The following is a 7141-nucleotide window of genomic DNA, read 5'->3' as shown; positions in this document are numbered from 1 at the left end:
CTACCTTCATACACTAATAGATGACTTTCAATACTGATTAGCAGTTGCTAGCGGAAAGTCAAAATAATAATGTGTACCAACCGTGTGTCATACAATTGTACATAATTATTTTGTATATATTATGCTTGTATCTGCGTTCTTCCCTCGCACAAAAGAACCTGAATGATCATGTCTCCGTTTTGCTCTGTAACATTGTCTGTCTCTCGAACAGGTTATGTCCTGTTGCATTGAGGTTTTGTATATAAAGAAGAGTGTTCCTTAATAAACAACTCAGTTGATTGCATCCTGCCTTTGAGTTCACAACCCTCACTCGGCACCGTCACATTGGCGACCCCGGAAGTCGACTCGCTCCACTGCCTTCCACCCCCACCTCCCTCGCCCCTCCATCGTTGGTACTATGACGGACTCTACTACAGCAGTTGGCGCTGCGGCCGCCCCATTGAAACTTTCACCGTTCGCCAGCGGAGAGGCGTTTGGTTGGTTTCAGCTCGCAGAAGTCCAGTTTCGTATCAGGGGCGTGACTCGCTCAACCACCAAAGTGGATTATGTTCTCGCGGCGATACCCGAGGACACCTTCCCAGAAATATCCGACTGGCTTTGTGAACAAGGAGACACCCCAATAGCGTATGACGCCCTCAAAACATACCTTCTGCAGCAGTACTCGCCGTCGCCAGCCGCCCGTATAGCAAAGTTTTCTCAGCTCTCACAACAACCGTTGGGGGACCAAAGGGCTTCGCTTGCCCTCAGGGAAATGACCAGTATCGCTCGCCTTCAACCTGCCGCAGACGGCTCTCCTCATGAGGTGAACCTACTTCGTGCCTTTTGGATACGCCGTTTACCCAAACCTGTACGCGCTGCCATACCCGATGTCAATAGTTTACCCATAAAGGACTTGATGACAAAAGCCGACACCCTTATGGACAGCCACTTCAAGACCTCCATCAACGCCTCCACCCCTGACAACGAGGATGCCTATTCAACGTCAACTGAAGCTGACATGAATGCCGTAGGACATACACGCCTACCCCGTGACGTGCCGAAGCGGTGACAAAGCCGCCCACCACCCACCAATCGCTCGCGCCCCAACCAACGACTTCTACAGCCACTTACTACCTCCCATCCACCGCAATTTTGCTACTACCACTTCAGATTCGGGGCAACCGCGAAGAAATGTGCCAAGGATTATCAGTGGCCAAAAAACGTGTAAGTAGGCCATGACTTGTGGCGGTGGCCTCCCATGTTTCTAATCTTTTCTTTTTACAGGATACAGGAACGGGCGTGCGATTTTTGGTAGACACGGGTGCTTGTCGTTCTCTTTTGCCAAGGAAACTCTTCAAGGCACGACGTAGTCTGTCTACATCTGCCGACATCCGCTTGGTAGCTGCCAACGGATCTGCGATACCCACCTACGGTTACGAGAACCTCACATTATCGTTCGGAAAAGGTAAATTCAATTGGAAGTTTCTCGTTGCTGACGTCACAATGCCAATCCTCGGTGCGGATTTCCTCTCTCATTTCCACCTTCTGGTCGATGTCGCCCACCGACGATTGGTCAACGCAGACTCGTACTTGTCGACACCTCTTCAACCCGCCCCCTCTAACCTCGCTCTCCACATCAGCGCACCCACGGATGCCTACGCCCACCTCCTCACGTCGTACCCGGAAGTTTTCCGTCCAGAACTTCGCCAAACGCCCACGGTTCCGGCCAATCATGGTATTTATCACCATATCAAGACGACGGGACCCCCAGTCTTCGCAAAATTCAGACGTCTGGCACCGGAACGATTGGCAGCCGCCAAACAGACGTTCGCCGAAATGGAGGGAATGGGCCTTTGCCAAAAGGCCTCCAGCCCATGGTCGTCACCCATACACATCGTTCTGAAGAAAGACGGCTCCCTCCGTCCGTGCGGGGATTACAGGCGCCTGAACATGCAAACAGAACTGGATCACTACCCCCTCCCAAACATTGCCGACGTGACCTCCTACCTGCACAAAGCGAAGGTTTTCTCTACGCTCGACCTCCTGAAGGGGTATTATCAGGTGCCTATGAACCCAGAAGACATCCCCAAGACTGCCATCACCACTCCGTTTGGTACATACACCTTCAATTACTCCTGTTTTGGCCTTCGTAATGCTGGGGCAATGTTTCAACGTCTCATGGATGGCATCTTAGGGGACCTCCCTTTCTGTGTATGTTATGTGGACGACATACTTGTGTTCTCTTCCTCAAAAGAGGAACACCTCCGTCACCTGCGCATCGTGCTCGACCGCCTACAACAAAAAGGCCTTGTAGTCCGGTACCTTTTGCGCCAACGAAGTGTCGTTCTTAGGGCACCGTATCAATCCTGAAAGAGTCCATCCCCTCCCTGAGAAGGTAGCAGCCGTTCAGAACTTCCCCGCGCCCTCGACCGTCAAAGCTCTGCAGGAATTCTTGGGCATGATCAACTATTATCACCGTTTTCTGCCAGCCATTGTCGCCACTCTTGCTCCCCTCTACGCCTCCCTCAAGGGCAAGCCAAAGGACCTGAAGTGGGGTCCCCTTCAAGAAGCAGCCTTCTGCAATGCAAAGAAGGCCCTATCAACTGCTGCGGCTCTCACTTTTCCTATCCCACACGCCCCTCTCCTTCTCTCCACCGATGCCAGCGACGTCGCTATTGGTGCAGTACTCGAGCAGGTGGTCAAAGGCTCGCCCTGCCCATTGGCCTTCTTCAGCAGAAAACTGTCCAAGGCAGAATCGGGTTATTCTCCCTTCGATCAAGAATTGCTAGCGATGCACTTGGCTGTCCGTCACTTTCACCATTTCTTAGAAGGTACGCCCTTCGTCATTCGCACAGACCACATGCCTCTGGTTCATGCCTTCACTCGACAGTCTGATGCCTGGTCCGCCCGTCAACGCCGACATCTCTCCGCCGTGGCTGAATACAATTGCACCCTCCAATACGTCCCTGGGAAAATGAATCCCGTTGCCGATGCCCTGTCAAGAAACATGTTGGCTGCCGTTCAACTGGGATTGGATTACAACGCCCTGGCTGAAGCCCAAAGACAGGATCCAGAGTATCAAGCTTGTAGGACATCCTGCATGTCCCTCCGTTGGGAAGATTTTCCCCTCGAAGACTCCAACACCACCCTCCTCTGTGACGTCAGTACTGGTAGACCGCGACCTTGGATTCCTGCTCCCATGCGCCGACAGGTGTTTGATTTAATTCACGGCCTTTCACATCCCTCGTGCCGTTCTACAGCACAGCTGCTGAAGGCAAAGTTCATTTGGCACGGCATTTCTAAGGATGCTAAGGATTGGGTCCACGCCTGTACTTCTTGCCAAACTTCCAAAGTACATCGACACACGGATTCAGGAGTGGGCACCTTTCCTCAACCTCAGCGTCGTTTCGCACACATTCACGTCGACGTTGTAGGCCCCCTACCCACATCACAAGGACATCGTTACCTGTTTACCGTCATCGACCGCTCCACTCGTTGGTCTGAAGCCATTCCCATGGAAACTGCAACGTCCGCCTCATGTACATCTGCCTTACTCTCTGGATGGATTTCAAGATTCGGTATCTCTGAGCATATTACTTCTGACAGGGGAACCACTTTCACCTCTCAATTGTGAACGTCATTAGCGAATCTCCTGGGCATCACCCTACATCAGACAACGGCCTACAACCCCACTGCCAATGGAATGGTTGAACGTTTTCATCGCACCCTCAAAGCAGCTTTGATGTCCCGCTGCAAGGATTGCAACTGGTTTACTCAGCTTCCCTGGGTCCTCCTGGGACTAAGGACCACTCCTAAAGACGCCCTCGATATCTCGGCAGCTGAAATGGTGTATGGCAACCCGTTGGTCGTCCCTGCCAAATTTTTTCCTTCTACAACCTCATCCGACGATCTCCGTGCCGCCAGACTTACAAGCCCCCAGCGAAGCATCACATACCAACAGACTTGCACTCTGCAACGCACGTCTTCCTGCGCAACGACACTAGCAAGCCACCACTAACGCCCCCTTACACCGGCCCTTTTCCTTGTGATCCGACGCAGTCCGAAAGCATTCCTACTAAACATTCGGGGCAAAGAAGACTGGGTCTCCATTGATCGTCTAAAACCTGCTTATCTTTTGCCAGATGACCCGCCTACAGTTCGCCTCTCTAGATCAGGGCGTCCTATTCAACATGTACAGTATGTCATTTTTAGGGGGGGAGCCATGTACCAACCGTGTGTCACACAATTGTACATAATTATTTTGTAAATATTATGCTTGTATTTGCGCTCTTCCCTCGCACTAAAAAGAACCTGAATGATCATGTCTCCGTTTTGCTCTGTAACATTGTCTGTCTCTCGAACAGGTTATGTCCTGTTGCCTTGAGGTTTTGTATATAAAGAAGATTGTTCCTTATTAAACAACCCAGTTGATTGCATCCTGCCTTTGAGTTCACAACCCTCACCCGGCACCGTCACAAATGAATGAATGAATGAATGATTTGAAGTTCTCTGGCATCCGGACATCGAAGGTCATTAACGCCGATTTTGTTTATTATACTTAATAATTAAAAGAATATTCAATTAAAACCCAAAAAGTAAATATGTTATAAAAGTTAAATACCATTAAGAAGACCTGATTTTGATATAAATTTAAAAATTCCTCTAGCATTGTACGACACATCATGTCCAAGGATCTTGGCATGGATGAACCTGCCTTACTCCCCATGCCTCAAACACATAAGTAGTTTTTTCTGTGCTATAAGTAGGGAATTCAGTCAATAAATACCTCACTGTCAAGGGTATCAAACAGTCGTTGCAATACGGTTGGTATTGGCCAGCCAACAGAAACTCAGTGTGTCATCCGAGTGTGACCAATTCGGAGACAACAAAGAGTAGTCTCCCATTTTCGGGGTATCCCATTATACCTCCAAGGGGATATGGCAATCGCAATTTCTCTCATCTTATTTTCGGTTAAAGTATTCCAATGCTTTTGCCAATTGTTGAAAATAGAATTCTTAATTGCTGGTAAAAATCATTACAGAGAATGGGATACCTTCTTGGTGGCAACTCGGCTGCATCACTCTTTGCCAGTGAATCTGCATCTTCATTTCCAGACACCTATTTGTGCCGGAACCCAGCAAAATCGAACTGTTATACCTTTTAGGCAAATAGTTAAAAGCCACTCTAAACTCTTTAAAACTAAAGGGATACTAAAATCAAAACCTTCTAAAGCTTGAATAACACTTCTTGAATCACTATGAATTGTAAAATTGCCCTCCTCTTTTAACGCTATTTTCTCAATTACGGTTAGTATGCCATATAATTCAGCAGATTATATTGAAGATATTGAAGGAAGTGCACCTCTACCGTTACAAGAACTACTATATTCTCCCCATCCAATGCCAACATCAGCTTTGGAGCCATCAGTATATATAAAAGTTGATTCCCTATGTTTTTCAACATGTTCCATAAAAAGAGACCTAGCTTCTAATTCAGTCATGTTTTTTTTCTAGCAGGACAATGCCCTAGCCTACAGACTGACCATATATACATATGATTAGCGCCAGACCCCTCTAAACTCAAACTAGGACAACGGAGGGCCAGACAATGGCTGCTGATGAATAAGCAGGTAGACCTACAGGCTATTAGAAACTGCCATCTTTAGCTTAAAAGGATGGTGAGGGTTATATTAGGGTTTAAACTTTTAGGGTAATTACCTTAGTTTGAGGTAATTTGCATGGTTTCAAAGTAGTTTTTTAGAACTAATATGGAGTTTTTATGATAAAACAAAGTTTTATGAATACTTACCTGGCAGTTATATATATATAGCTGATATCTCTAAAATCGGCAGAATTTTTCAAAATGAGGCAACCGCCTAGTGGTGATTGGGAGGTAGGTGGTAACACCCGTCACAGGGTGGTCCAAGGAATCATTCCCGTGTCCAAGACTTCAGTTCATCTATGCCCGACCTGTCTCCTGAGGGGAGGTGGGTGGGCCTTCGAATATATATATATATATAACTGCCAGGTAAGTATTCATAAAACTTTGTTTTATCATAAAAACTCCATTTTTATGAATAGTACTTACCTGTCAGTTATAAATATATAGCTGATTCACACATTTGGAGGAGGGAAACAGACAGTAAACATTGTTGGGGAAACAACAAAAGAGTTGTAGGAGATAAAAACACCTTGATTCCTTGCCTGCTAAGGTAGCTGATTCAAAGGTAAAGCCTTTAGAGTGGCTTTCCCTTAGGAGAGTTTATCCAGGAGTAAACCTGCAATGCTGCAAAAAACTCAATCGAGTCTGTCAAAGGGATAAGACCAACAACTTGACTAGACTTCAGAAACTACCTTCGCCCCATAAAATAAAAACTGCAACCTTACTAAAACTAACCACCTAACCCTGCAACATAGACATAACCTATCTATCTAGACTGAGGGAACCGCACCACAAGACGAAGTCCTCAGACTATCATAAAAACACAAGCCCTCATACATGCATATAAACCAAGGTTGAGTGGGATTATTAACTCCTTTGCCTAATACAGAAACCGCAGCTATGTATGGGCCCAAGGTATAGGACTTGCCAAAGTCTACTCTCACCTCTCTAAGTTAATGAGAAGCGAAGACAGAGTTGCTCCTCCAGAAAATTGCATCCATGAATAGCCTAACTAACATGTATTCCTGATATGCCAGAGAGGTAGCAATGGCTCTCATTTCTTGAGCCCGTAATTTCAACAGGGCGAAGTGTTCCTCCTCACATAAGAGGTGGGCTTCCCTAATTTTCTCCCTCAGGAAAAAGGACAAAGCATACTTAGACAGGGGTTTTTGGCGGATCTTTCACTGAACACCATAACAAGTTGGATGCACAGTTCACGTTCATAGTGTGAGCCAAAAAAAAAACTTGAGGGACCTAACTGGGCAGAGGAGTCTCTCCTTCTCTCGACCCACTAGGTTCGTGAGGTTAACGACATCAAACGTCGTAGGACAGGGTTACGAAGGGTTCTCGCTCTTTACAAGAAAGATGAACCTTAAGGCCCAAACTGCCCTATCCTAATTGAAGCTCACCCTCTTCCCAATCGCCTGGGCTTTGCTGACCTCTTGGCATTCACTAGAGTCATAAGGGAGAGGGTTTTCTTCACTACAACTCGAAGAGAGGC

This window comes from Palaemon carinicauda, chromosome 2 (assembly GCF_036898095.1).
Source record: "Palaemon carinicauda isolate YSFRI2023 chromosome 2, ASM3689809v2, whole genome shotgun sequence".
NCBI lineage: Eukaryota > Metazoa > Arthropoda > Malacostraca > Decapoda > Palaemonidae > Palaemon > Palaemon carinicauda.
The sequence above is the reverse complement of the archived record's forward strand: the minus strand, read 5'-3'. Positions refer to the sequence as shown.